A 14,460-nucleotide genomic window follows, 5' to 3' on the forward strand; every position below is an offset into this window, starting at 1 on the left:
AGGCAATGCAAACATATTATCATTGGTTTCCTTACATCTGCCAAGAGGCAATATGTCAAATAAATAATTTAGACCAGCTGAGGCACCACAAGAAAACAAAGCCATCAGTCATCTGGGCTGCATTATTGATTGCCAATAACAAGATACTTGCTAAGACAAATGACTCAGCTATTATACTACTGAGGCTTTAGCCTGTCTCAACTACATAAATCATATTGAACTGTTTGTTGTTGCAAGATGTGCAAACATATCTATAATCATTTTTGCCCCCCATTTTTGCAGTATATCTTAGGTGGCTCCTCATATGCAGAAGGTAGATTCATTATTCCCTCAACTTACGCAATTTTTCTTTCTCTGGGTACATGTTACCAAATGCCTGTTGCATCTATTTAATGGAGAGCTATGCCTGTTTATACTTATTCCTAGAAGACCTAGATATGTGGCTAGAGATAAATGAGAAAGAGTAAATTGTAATTAATTCATTAATCAAATTAATTCCTTTCAGATAAATCAAGGTGTGACAGAATGAATGCGCAGCCGCTGGAGTCAGAAGCCCTCGGTTCCAGGATGGCCTACTGGTTATGTGACCTAGGACACCTATTTCTTATCCAAGTCTTGGTTTCCTTTACAAAATTGGAATAACACTACTTGACCTGCCTATCACATGATCATGAGAATGAAAATTTGAAGACTGTAAAGCACTCTATATAGATGAGGAAACTGTTTCAACATAAACCTGTCCTTTTATGAACTATCAAATGTGGGTGGATCTGTTTGGCATTCCAAGCAGAAACAGATGGAACTGTCAAATTAGAATAATTCCGAGGTTGGGGTGATTTACCAAGAGACCAATTACAAAATGTAAGTGGGATAGAGAAACCACAAGAGATAGTGCAGGAACTTGAGACTAGCAGCATCATGACAATGATTTCTTCTAAGCCTGAAAGGATGTCAGATGGGAGAGATTACCTAAAGAACCTAGAATTACAAAGACTGGGTTACCTTGAAAAGAGCAAAGATCTTTCACAGACACAGCCAGCCCCAGGGCACCTCAGAGTTAACTCACACAGGCTTCTAGGGCAAAGAGCAAGGTAGGAAAGGGAGGAGAGTATATCATGAGGGACAAAGGCAGAAATCCTGCCGAGTGGGGAACAATCTGTTACAATTATTCTACCACTCTGGACATCAACCACAAAGCCATGTTCTCCTTTTACTCTCCAAAGTGTTCAGTTTTGAAATCATATCAACTTTGTCTCTCTCATTTCCATCACATCCATCTCCTAATATCTATGTCTATTGCCTTTGTCCATATCTATATTAGGCAGGAATCTTTGATTACAAATGGCAGAGACCAGCTCAAATTGGCTGAAACAATAAAAGAAACTTACTGGCTCATCAATGAAACCTCCAGAAAAATTATGTCTTCAGCCATGGTTGGATTCATGAGTTGCATCATTTCATTATGATTAAGTCTTTCTTTCTCTCCTGTGTCATCTTCTTTCCCAGGCTGTGCTTTATGCTATTGGCTTCCACACTGGGTAGGTTCTCTTCCTATGGGGAATTCACGTACCTTAAGGTTACTATGTTTCTGGACGCAGAATCACAAAAGCCAAACCAATCTTTGTGTTCCATACCTGTTTATATTCATATTCATGTTCAACACCATCGGAGATTATATAGGGATTTGTAGCCAGATTTCTAGCTAAGAATTAGTACTGTATTTCCCTGGAATTCCCTCCCTGCCCACCTTCTTTAAGGAAGTGAGTGACAATAGCACTGAAAGGTGCAACAATCATTATAGATAGTGAAGTAGGTTATACATTAGTGAATTCTGGCTCTTCTTAAACTCCATTTCACCTTTGACCCATATTAGAACTCTTCCTTAACTTTTCAGGTAGTAAAAGGGGAGAAAAATCCTGAAAATATTCTACAGTTTAAATTTTAGTGTATGTGGCCAATCTCTGGCTGCCTTGTTGTAAATATTGAATGATATCTTTCAAAGCACTCACAGAGACGGTGGGTCAATAAATATTAGTGCCCTGTGCTTGCATCTGTCTTATTAATACTCCAGAGGCACAGCCAACAATGCATGTTAGAATTCTCACTTCACAAATAAGGAAACTGAGCCTTTCAAAATTATTCTGTTGGTAAATAGAAAAGTATGATTCAAGTCCATATTTGACACCAAATCCCCAAAGTCTTCTATTTTACCAGGATGCCATCTTTATGCCTCTATTGCTAAGGAATCATCAAGCATAGTAGCTAAAAATCATTTTGAAGCTAAAGTATTTAAGTAACAATACAGCAGTGTTTTCCTTTAAGCTGGTGTGAGATAATAGAAAAAATATATATTGATCTCTGCCCCTGGTTCCTGGCACAGAGCTCTTGAAACTCTTCTATTTTCCTGGGTGATAGGAGTGTCTTTTGTCCTAATGAAGCGACTTTGGGCGGGCTTATGGATGAGCAATGGTCACTGGAAAGAACAAACCATGATTAGAAGTCTGGAACTTTTATCCCCTCCCCCCTTTTCCTGAGAAAGGAGAAGGGCTATAAATGGAGTTTATGACCAATCATGCCTGCATAATTACTCCTCCATAAGAATCCCAATAGTATAAGGTTTGCAGAGTTTCCAAATTGGTAAACATATCCAACACTGGGAGGGTAATGTACCCCAACTCCACAGGGACAGAAGCTCCTGCCTCTGGACCCTCCCAGACCTCATCATATGTATCTCTTCATCTGGATGTTTCATCTAAGTCCTTTATCATACCTCTTACTAACCTGATAAACATAATTAAGTGCTTCCCTGGGTTCTGAGAGCCACTCTAACGCATTAATCAAACCTGAAGAGGGGGTATAGAAACCTTTGATTTGCTGCCAAATCAGACAGAAGTTGTGGGGTAACCCGGGGATCTACTACTTGCAACTGGCATCTGACATGGGGTGAGAGTAGTCTTGTGGGACTGAGCCCTTCACCTGTGGGATCTGGCACTATCTCCAGGTAGAGAGTGTCAGAATTGAATTAAACTGTAGGACACCTGGCTGGTGGCACAGAGAATTGCTTGTTGTGGGGGAAAACCTTCAGACAGAAGTGTGAGAAGTGAAGCACTGTCAGTGTGGCGGTAGTGTGAAAGTAAAGGGGAAAACCCACAGGATAACAGTAAGTTTTTCATTTAAAGCTGGGTATATCTAGCATCATGGGAGAAAAGGTGCCATTAGGTCAGGACATATGGGGGCCCGAGCATGAACTACAAAGCAGATGTTTATACTTTAATTCACACGCGTACCCTGAATTCTTCTTCAAAGTTACTCAAATTTGTCTTGCTGAAAGATGAATGAATGCAGCAGAATGCCAATTTTCTAAGTGATCTCTCCAACTGGGTTGAAGTTCTTTCACTTCCTTTCTAAAAGATGCATTTCATTTGTTATCTGAGCAGCCAAGAGTGGCATAATTATAGCTGTAAGCCAATTCTCCTGGCTGCCAACATTTTTATACTCTAACCCATCACCACCTTCACCCAAATGCCCAGACTGTTATTCATCTCACATAGACTACTGGAGAGGTCAACACACTTCCAGAAAAGCAAAACAGGGCCCAAGAACAAAGCTTTAATATGCACCTGGCTTTAAGATAAAATCACACTAGGGGCGCCTGGGTGGCGCAGTCGGTTAAGCGTCCGACTTCAGCCAGGTCACCATCTCGTGGTCCGTGAGTTCGAGCCCCGCGTCAGGCTCTGGGCTGATGGCTCGGAGCCTGGAGCCTGTTTCCGATTCTGTGTCTCCCTCTCTCTCTGCCCCTCCCCCGTTCATGCTCTGTCTCTCTCTGTCCCAAAAATAAATAAAAAACGTTGAAAAAAAAATTTTTTTAAATAAAAAAAAAGCTAAAATCACACTACCCATACCCATCTGGGGTCTGAGAACAGATGTAAGAGGAACCTGAGCTCTCCATTTTCTGACTATATATTGTTTCATTTTCACAAGAAAGAGGAAATAGAATGAGCTTAAGATTTAGATAATCCTAACTTCAAATCCCACTTACTGTCTTTATGATTTAGAGCAAGTTACTTTCCCACTCTGAGCCTTGGTTCCTATATCCAAAAAATAGGAATAATACCAACGATCTCTGGGTTGTTGTGAGGTATGCCAAATCCATAGCACAAAGTCAGTGTATAGTATCACCAATCATCAGATGGCTTTAACAATTGTGAGCTCAGTTTTCTATTATAGAAAGGTGAGTCCAGGGGCAGTAGCAAGTCTAGGTGCTTCTTTATTCCCATTATATCAGGTCTTGAGGTCTGAGACAGGTGATGGCCTCATGATGTAGCTCCCTGATAAGTCATTCACTCAGCCAAGGCTTGTGAATAAATAATACTTTACAAATGGCACTCCCTACAAGGAACAAATTGGCTGAAAGAGTCATGGTAAGTAGATAAAGCTTCTTTCCCGCTTCTGCTCCTGTTTTTGTCTGCTTCCTTGTTTGCTATTCTCACACAGAAGGAGGAAGATGCTGATCAGAATAAAATTCCTGCCATCATCCCACATACTGGCTTTGCCTTCTCTAGAAAAAGCAAAGCTGCTTAATCTGATTAGTGAGTTGGGAAAATATAACTAAACATCCATAGACCATTCTCTTCTCCTTCTCTGTCCCATTAGGTGTCAGCTCTCCCAAAAAAGAATATGTGTGTGTGTCCAGCTCTGCTCCTCTAAGTTTTTGATAGCTTCACAGGGGTCCAATACTACCTGTGACTGGGTAAAAAAATAAAAATAAAAACAAACAAACAAAACATCTATATAATTCTAGAGTTTACTGTTAACCAGCTCACTTGCCTGTAGTTGTATGCCACAATGTCCTTTGGCTTTATGAATAATAAAGGTGATGTTTTTGCTTCTCATCTGCCTTGCTCTTGTGTCTTCATTCTCAACTGACACAGTACTTAGACCACAGAGAGGGAGTCCTCTCAAACATCAATATGTTTTCACAAATAAGACTTCATTACCACACCCGTTTACTATACAAAAACCATTTTCAAGTTCCTAATTACAATGATTCTCCCAGCCAGGACTGTGCATTTTTTTAAGTTTATTTATTTATTTCGAGAGAGAGAGAGAGAGAGTGCGCGCGAGTAGGGAAGAAGGAGAGAGAGAGGGAGAGAGAGAATCCCAAGCAGACTCTTCACTGTCGGCACAGAGCCCAATGTGGGGCTCAAACTCATGAACTATGAGATCATGACCTGAGCCAAAACCAAGAGTCAGATGCTTAACTGACTGCGCCACCCAGGTGCCCCGAAATGTGCATTTTTTTAGAAGAGTAACTTAGCGTCTCTACATTTGTTAGGCTATTTACCATGGAAACAGCACTGATTTCCAGCTAGCTTAACCCCAAGATCCAGTTCCCCAGCTTTGTCATTAAATCTCCTGAGACAGAATATCAATGTATAATTATTTTTAAGTTTATTCATTTATTTTGAGAGAGATAGAGACAGCATGAGTGGGGGAAGTGCAGAGAGAGAGAGAGACAGAGAGACAGAGAGACAGAGAGACAGAGAATTCCAAGCAGACAGATGTGGGATTTTAACCCATGAAACCGTGAGATAATGACCTGAGCCAAAACCAAGAGTTGGACGGACGCTTAACCGACTGAGCCACCTAGACACCCCAATGTATAATTTTTAGATCAAAAAGACATAAAAAACTATAAATGCCTTATTTCTATGGCACTTTTTTGTAAAAAGCCTTTACATTTGTTAGCTTTGCTTTCAATTTGTTTTTACATTTTTATCTATATTTTATCTTCATATTCTGCAAATTACTGACAAAGTGGCAAGTATTAGTCAAATAATTTTATAGATGAAGAAAATAAGTTTTAGAGAGGCAGTGTTTATCAAGATCATACAGACCATAGCCAAGTTAAAGTGAAATTTAATGTATCCAATTCCCTGCCCTCAAACTGCATACAGCCTACTAGGAGAGAGACCAGTAAACAAGAAATCATAACCCAGATAACAGACACCATAACAGCTACCTTGGGAGATCACATAGGAGGGACTCTGATCCAGCCTTGGCGAGTGAGAAGTTACTTGCTGGAGGCGAGTGAAGAGATGGGTGTTAAGGTATGAAAGTTACAGGCAGGAGGAATAGCACATTCAAAGGAGGGGAGAACATGATTGTTCAGGTAACCACAAATTGTTCACAATGGGGCTGGGGTACAAATTGCTAACACTGAGCAGAAAAAGATAAGCCTTAGAGAAATAAGCAAAAACCAAACAGGACAAGATTTTTTTTCTTCAAGTGTAAGAATATGGGCTTCATTTCAAAAATATGGAGACCTCACAGGCTCAGCTTCTGTCACCACATCAAACTACATATATGTCTACACTTCTTTACCTCTTAAACCCAAACTAAAATAGAAGACAACTTAGCATACAGTTTCCAAACATTCAAGATTGGTGCACCATGACCTTACCCCAAGTTTACCTAAAAAAGAGCATTTCAGTTTAAATGATAAACATAAGCCTGAAAAAAATTTTCCAAGATCATTCTGCGCTCAAAAAACTTCACTTCCCAGCACCCTACAGGTGCACATTGGGTCACCGCCTCCCAGGACTAACTGATGAACAGTTGCTATGTCTTCAACCAGCTGTGCAGGGGGACTCTGGTGAATGTCACTATGGAATGGTTTGATTTTCAGGACAGCTTAAGACTTTTCTTTCCCCTTTCCCTTCTAGGAAACAACTAATTTCTCATAAAGCATTCAATTTTTAAACATATACACATTTCATTCTCCCCCAAAATACACCCCCACACACGCATGTGCATACACACACAGTCATTTAGAACTAGAGGACTTCCTATGCTGGCAAACACATGTTAATATTAAGTGGATGTATATATCAGAATGGCACATCCAGAATATACAACAGTAATAATTCTTTCTATTTGCATGGTTCCTTTTATTTATAATTTATACACAGCTGCTCCCAAAAAGAATGTGAGACAGATACAGCACTTTAAAATTTACAAAGCATTCTATCTTGTGACAACCCTGTGAGAGAGGAAGACCAAACATTAAGCAGACTTGTCAGGAAAAAAAAAAGAAACTGAGGCTGACATGGTTAAGGTGACTTTTTCAAGCCCAGAGTCAGAACTCTGAAAGCCTTGAGCTGTGTTTTTTCAACCGCATAAGGTCATTCCTCTAACAGTCTGTGTACCCGCCAGCTCTGTGTAAGGACATCCTGAGGAATGAGTAAAAGTCATCACAAGTATGAGAACACATTCCACATACTCCACGCTTACTCTCCATAGCCCCACTCCTAACCTCTCAGGTGTTATGAATCATCGCCAATACTTATTGGGTGTTTACAAAATGAGCAGCAGTGCTAGAAGTGTTTTACAGTTAAGTGTGTGTATTACCTCATGTAATCCTCACCAGAGCCTTATGAGGCAGCTAATATTAATTCCATTTTATGTATGAGAAAAGTGAGGCAGAGAAAAGTTAAAATAACTTGCCCATATGGACATAACTAGTAGGTTTTAGAGTCAGATTTCATACACAGGCAGTCTTTATCCATAGGCTCACTTGTTTAACCGCTATGCTCTGCTTGTTTTTTGCCCCAGAAATTTCTTCAGAATAGATGTGTCACAAGTAATAGGTTTTGGGGCAACTGGGTGGCTCATTCGGTTAAGCATCTGACTCTTGATTTTGGCTCAGGTCATAATCTTATGGTCTTGAGATGAAGCCCCATATCAGGCTCTATGCTGATAGCACAGAGCCTGCTTGGGATTGTCTCTCTCTCTCTCCTTCTCTTTGCCCCTCTCCTGCTTGTACATGCGCATGCTCTCTCAAAATAAATAAACTTAAAAAAATCAGTTTTGTGCCCAAAAAGAGGTTTTTGTGTGTGTGTACATGTACATATATATGTATATGTATGTATGTATGTGTATATATGTATATTTACATATGCATATATGCTGAGCAGTGTGTTCCTCTTTTTACACATGCCTCAAGGGACCAATGAGTCTTCTAGAGGACCCGCACAGTCTTCTCAGGTTACCTCCAAACCCTCCCAAGCCCACATACAAGTAGATTTTCAAACAGAGTTCTCCTCTCCCTAACTTCAAACTTCCATCCCCATCATAACCAATCGGACTGGAGTCACTGACTACAGAGGACCATTGACTTGTCCCAGAAGTTATTTTGGAAACAGAAAATATTAAAAGATTTTGGACTCAGGTGCAAAAGTCATCTAGATAATAAACTCCAGATTTATTTTCAGAGATATAATGGTGAATCATGATGCCCAATTGCATTAGTAGATCTATACTACAGTGCCACCATCCAGCCACCTACCGCTGTAGCCTCCAAACCCTTACCTTACCATGTATCTTACCATCACTGCCAAGCACAGGTGGCCCTATATCATCACTGTACCTTACAAGGTTTCTGAATCTTCTAAACCTGAACCTCTAATGACTGTTACTCAATTCTGTCCGAGCATTCTTAACCCGGTAAGGAACTGACATCACCCAAATTGATTTTGAGTCATTAGAAACATCAGCAGGAAGAAAAAGTTAGAGATTTAAAAAGAAGTAAAAGGGACAGGAATGCCTGGGTGGCTCAGTCGGTTTAGCATCTGACTCCTGATTTCAGCTTAGGTCCTGGGATTGAGCCCCACATTGGGCTCTGCGTTAGGCTCCCTGCTGGGTGTGGTGCCTACTTGGGATTCTCTCTCTGTCTCCCCCTGCCCCTCTCCCTCACTCGTGCTGTCTCTCTAAAATTAAAAAAAAAAGTAAAAAGGACAAGTTTCTGGCATAATAACTGACAGTAAAAAAAGAATCCAAGGAGAACAAAAGGAAAATTTTATTTATACTACTTTTGGATAATTACAACTGCCAAGAAAGAAAATGAAACTAACCATGGTTGAAAGGTCAATGATTGAAGAATTTATTTTTTTATTGATCCAAGTATGATGGAGACTGTGGGTTGCCTATCCAATACCCAAATTTTGTTGGGAGCCATAATATGTCTAAAAACAAGGAAGAGGAGGAGGAGGAGAAGGAGGAAGAGGAAGAGGAAGAGAAAGAGAAAAAGGATGAAGAAGAAATTGGAGAGGAAACTACATTTCCCAGACCCTTATGAAAATAGCATTTATTTGTTATGTGATACAGTTCTGGCCAATAAAATATAAGCAGAGGTTACTGGGGAGGTTTTTAGGAAAAAAAATTCTCCAAAGATGGCTCACTGCCTTGGTGAATGCCCTTTTCCTTTATCCTATACCTTTCTTTTTCCCATGGAATTTAGACATGAAACCAAGAGTAAATCATCTATCTTAAGACTGAGGAGACACATAAGAGGCTGTATTCTGACACAAACAGGCTATCATATCAGCCATGGCTACCACACCTATCTTACACTAAAAAAATAAAACTAATTTTTCAAGCCATCATTTTGAGAAGCTGTATTTCTCTCAGCTGAATGCAATTTATAACTGATGTACCATGCCACGCTAACCTCTGCAAATGTCAAGATAAATATATAAACTTATTCCAACAAGGGAACAAAACTCCAATGGGGCTTTTCCTAAAATGGATGTCATCATTAGTTGAGTTAGGATGGAGTACTTATAGGCTTCCTTGCTTTTATTTTCTGTCTTGATTAAAATGATTAATATTTTGTGATTTTGATCACATTGTCAGAGAAAAAAATAGTCATGAGTAATGATTTATAATACATTCAGATAATAACTCCCAAGTAGTTTTGAAAACTCTAACATGTATTTGACAATTATAATTCCTTTCTCCAGAGACAAAGGCTAAGTGGTAGAGTGGCATATATACCTTGTCTCCCTCTACAAACCCCTACCCTCCATTGAGATTATATTTATACCCCCGGCTAACCTATGGGTTTAAACAATCACCTTCCTAAATGGCTAGTATATTTACAAAGTACCAACGAACCCTGACTGAGACCTTCCACAGATAAGTCAACTTGCTAGTGATTATCTTCCCTGAAACACAGGCAAGTGAGAAGGATCAACCATCACCCATTCACAATCTATTCCTTCATCCCAACATACACTGTTCCCTTTAGAATACATGCCTAAATGCTATTTATGCCTGTCTGGCTCAGTTGGAAGAACATGCAACTCTTGATCTCAGGGCTGAGTTTGAGCCCCATGTTGGGTGTAGAAATTACAAAAATAAATAAATAAACTTACAAAATATATGATATTCTAATTTTGTAGCAAGGATATATGATGGATACCAGTTCAAATCACCAATACCAGAATCAGTCTCAAGTAATTAAAACAAAAATTCCCTTCTACTTTTATTAAGAATGTCCTTGCTTAACTGCATAGGAGTAATCAATGTCAATGTCAATGTTTACACAACAAACTCAAGCCATGTGCCTAATGTACTTGTCATATCATACCTGGAAATAAAGACAAGAGTAATTAATAAAAAAAATATTAGAGTATCTTTAGCAGTAGAAGACATTAACAACAAAACAAAATACTAGAAGTTTTTATATTTAAGTATTTAGAAATCATTGGTAATGTTTTAAATAATATTGAAAGTTTTCTAAGTGGCAGGCATTATGCCAAGCGTTACATGTATATTATCTCATTTATTTGTTCTGTTTAGAAGGTAGGTAATATTTTAGACCCATCTCCCATTTTAATTTTTTTTTTCAACCTTTTTTACTTATTTTTGGGACAGAGAGAGACAGAGCATGAACGGGGGAGGGGCAGAGAGAGAGGGAGACACAGAATCGGAAACAGGCTCCAGGCTCCGAGCCATCAGCCCAGAGCCTGACGCGGGGCTCGAACTCACGGACCGCGAGATCGTGACCTGGCTGAAGTCGGATGCTTAACCGACTGCGCCACCCAGGCGCCCCCCATCTCCCATTTTAAAGACAAAAAACCTTCAGATCAGATAAATTAACTGTCCAGTCACACAACCAGTAAGTGATGGAGCCAAGATTCTAACAAATTCATACTGGTCCCTTGGTGAAATTAAGCATTTCATTCTATCCTCTCTCAGCAAGCAAACGGAAATTAGAAAATAAATTAAATGCTGATTACTTTAAAAGTTTATTTTCATAACAATCATAAACTAAAATTCCATTCAATTGCAACATGTATTTTGGCAGAGTGCTGGTAGGCAGAAGGAAGAAAAGTAGGCTATGTTTGCTTTGTTTGCTAGAAGTGGATATGAATTAACTCTGAAGTTTGTTAGCAAAATATAAGTTTACATATGTTTATCGCAAATTTTTAATCAGTCATGGGTAAACTAAAAGTACAATGTATAACTTTGGAGACAGTAAGGTGGGGGGAACAGAACAAAGCAAATTATATCAATTTGATAAAATATAAACCAAGATGTGACAAATTGTATTTTCCAAAGGTGGCCACACCACTATATATACCATCCTATATCTTCTTCTTAAAATGTGTTGTTGACATATCTCCACTGAGGGATAGAGTCTAATGTTCCCTTCCCCTGAACCTGGACAGAAATTCACAAACACCTCAAATAACAGAATTCAGCAGATGTAATGTTAAATAACTTCTCAGGGTAGGAATAAAAGATAGAATGAATGGCTTCTACCTGGCCCTTTCTCTCAGTACCCTTGCCCTCAAACCCAGGCACCATATAGTAAGAAAGTCCAACATAGGGAGAGGCTGTGCAGAAGATCCTTCAAAAAGCTCCAGCTAGATTCCTTGCCGACATTAAGAACTACTAGACATATGAATGAATGAGCTTTCAAATGATTCCACCTGAGAACATCAAAGAACAGAGAAAACCCATATCTACTCTGCTCTATCTGAATTCCTTACTGATAGGCACTCTGAGAGATAATAAATAATTATTACTGTTCTAAGCCACTAAGTTTTGGGGTAATTAGATATATAGCAACAGATAACTCACAAGAGCAGAGAAAATAAAAATACAAAATTAGATACCAGAACAAGTCCAAACACATCAAAAATCACAATGAATATAAAAACAGGTAAATTCATCTACTAAATGGATAAGAAAAATTAAAGACATCACAAGATTGAAAACAAATGGATTTCAAAAAGAAATATCAGGCAAATCCCCTCAAAACAAATCCTATAATAATACTAATATTATGGGTACTTCATATTGTGAAAAGAATAATTATATAAGTCATAAGAAAGATAAATGTGTATTCTCCTAGCAACATAGTTTTAAAATACACAGACCCAAATTTTATACATATATACAGTAAAACCTTAGTTTGCAAGCATAATTTGTTCCCAAAATATACTTGTAATCCAAAGCACTTATATATCAAAGTGAATTTCCCCATAAGAAATAGTGGAAACTCAGGTGATTCATTCCACAACCCAAAAATATTTATATAAAAATAATTACAATAATGTAATATAATACAAAATAATAAAGAAAATACTAAATATAAAGAAAAATAAACAAATTAGCCTGCACTACCTTTGAAAAGATTTGTGGCTGGAGATAAGAGAGAGGAAGGTTATTATGTAAGATGACTTTCACTATCACTAATGGATGTTGACTACAGTGCAGTATTAATAAACTCTTGTCATATGTAATTGACAATAAGGCAGCAGAGGAAAGGGTCCATACTTGCAGGCAGCCTGGCCTAGAATGAGGCAAAGCATTCCTAAGCTTACTCTTGTATAGAAAAGCAAAGGCCTGCCCATAGGTGCTTTGAAGTGACAAAAAATACACTAGGGCCAGTTGTGGGCACCTTCCAACATTCTGAAAAATCACTAATTTCTGCCAAACACCACAGCCTCAGGCCAAGCATCCGAGCATGGGAGACAATCACTCACAATCCCACAGCGAGAGACGGTGAGAGAGAGAGAAGAACCATTGGCTCAGTTGTGATCATGTGATGTTCAGCATCATGTACTACTTGTATTGTAAGACATTGCTCGTTTATCAAGTTAAAATTTATTAGAAATGTTTGCTTGTCTTGCAGAACACTCACAGAACAAGTTACTCTCAATCCAAGGTTTTACTGTACATATATATAATCACAGAAAAATATGGAAGTCTAACAACTCTACTCACAAGAGTGGCTATATCTGTGACACAGATCAAAGGACGGGGTTTGATGATACCAAGTCCAAGTGAGCCACTCTCTAAACACACACACACACACACACACACACACACACACACACACACACACACACTGTAAGGATAAGTAGAAATGCACACAAGCTACAATTTAGCATATTTGAAGAACAAAATGTTAATAGCCTCACATGCCTACTTACATAAATGTTGTTCTGTGTTAGCTAAATAGATGAAAATACTCTGAGATAACCAGTCTGTATTTCCAATATCACCTTCATTCCAGCAATATTCCAACAAAATAATTTTAAGGGAAATGCAAATACAAATGTATTAACACAGTGGGACACAAGAAGTGCACTGTCCCTGTCCTATTGTTCAACAAATATATGAAATTATACCATATGCCTTGCACTGTGTTAGGCAATAAGGATACAAAGGTGAATGTGACAGACTTGTTCTCTGCTCCAAGCCTTACTTTTTAGTAGTGGACACAGACTCTGAACAGACAAACCCAAAAATGACCCCAAATTTTCAAACCGTGTAAGGATCCTGAAGGAAGGTAACAACATTTTATGAGAATAGGGGAGCCTCCCTCACATAAGTTGATCAGGAAGGGTATACCTACACAAGATTAAACCAGGGACTAAAATTATGGCTATGAATTAGCCAAGTAATTACTTCTTATTGTGACAAAGATGGAGTAATAAAGAACACTTATACTTCTGGTCTGAAGTAATTAAACAACCAATTATTTTCAGACATTGAACATAAGATAGCAGGGGAAAGTGATCCCTGAGAGGGGAAATGAGGTATGCCCGATGACTGTCCAGCTTACTGCTTTGAGAGAGCTTCTAGTCCTCAGCAGAGGGAGGGAGGCATCAGCTAGAACCCAGCGATCCTACTGGATTGAGAAGGGGGATTTGGAAGTTTAAAGCTGGAAATAAGGATAGAATTCAATGGGCAAAGCACCAAAGAAGGGAGAGCTGCACAGAGAGAAAACCTCAAGATTTGCAGAAGGTCCCACTCAAGTCTTCATCTGAATATTGACCACGTAAGGAAACTATTCGAGGCAAGATAAAGAATACCTAAGATAAACAGAAGGAACCAATCCTAGAGAACGTAAAGAACCATAAGTATTTCTATTTCCACAATCCAGAAGGAAAAACCTTATAATTAACCAGGCTTGGGGTAGAGTATTCCACAGGGTACTGGCTCATTATAAAACTAAACTAGTTCTGGAATAAAGGCTGTTCTGGTCCTACCTAGCAAAACTTAACAGAAAGCCTTGAAGGGACCATACTATTTGAAGGTCAATTAAATACACCTCAAAGAAAAACTCAAAAATATTTATATGAATACAAAAATATTCAGCAC

General features: G+C 38.8%; 1 long non-coding RNA gene across 5 annotated transcripts in view; it reads right to left on the minus strand.

Annotated features, from left to right (window-relative positions):
* Positions 1-14,460, minus strand: part of LOC131487729 (uncharacterized) — a 731,038-nt gene that overhangs the window by 577,628 nt on the left and 138,950 nt on the right. For all 5 annotated transcript variants that reach the window (XR_009249923.1, XR_009249924.1, XR_009249922.1 and 2 more), the window contains one exon: positions 1,389-1,551. This is a non-coding gene — a long non-coding RNA (uncharacterized LOC131487729). The remainder of the gene's footprint in view (positions 1-1,388; positions 1,552-14,460) is intronic.

Source organism: Neofelis nebulosa, chromosome 10 (genome assembly GCF_028018385.1).
Source record: "Neofelis nebulosa isolate mNeoNeb1 chromosome 10, mNeoNeb1.pri, whole genome shotgun sequence".
Classification (NCBI taxonomy): domain Eukaryota; kingdom Metazoa; phylum Chordata; class Mammalia; order Carnivora; family Felidae; genus Neofelis; species Neofelis nebulosa.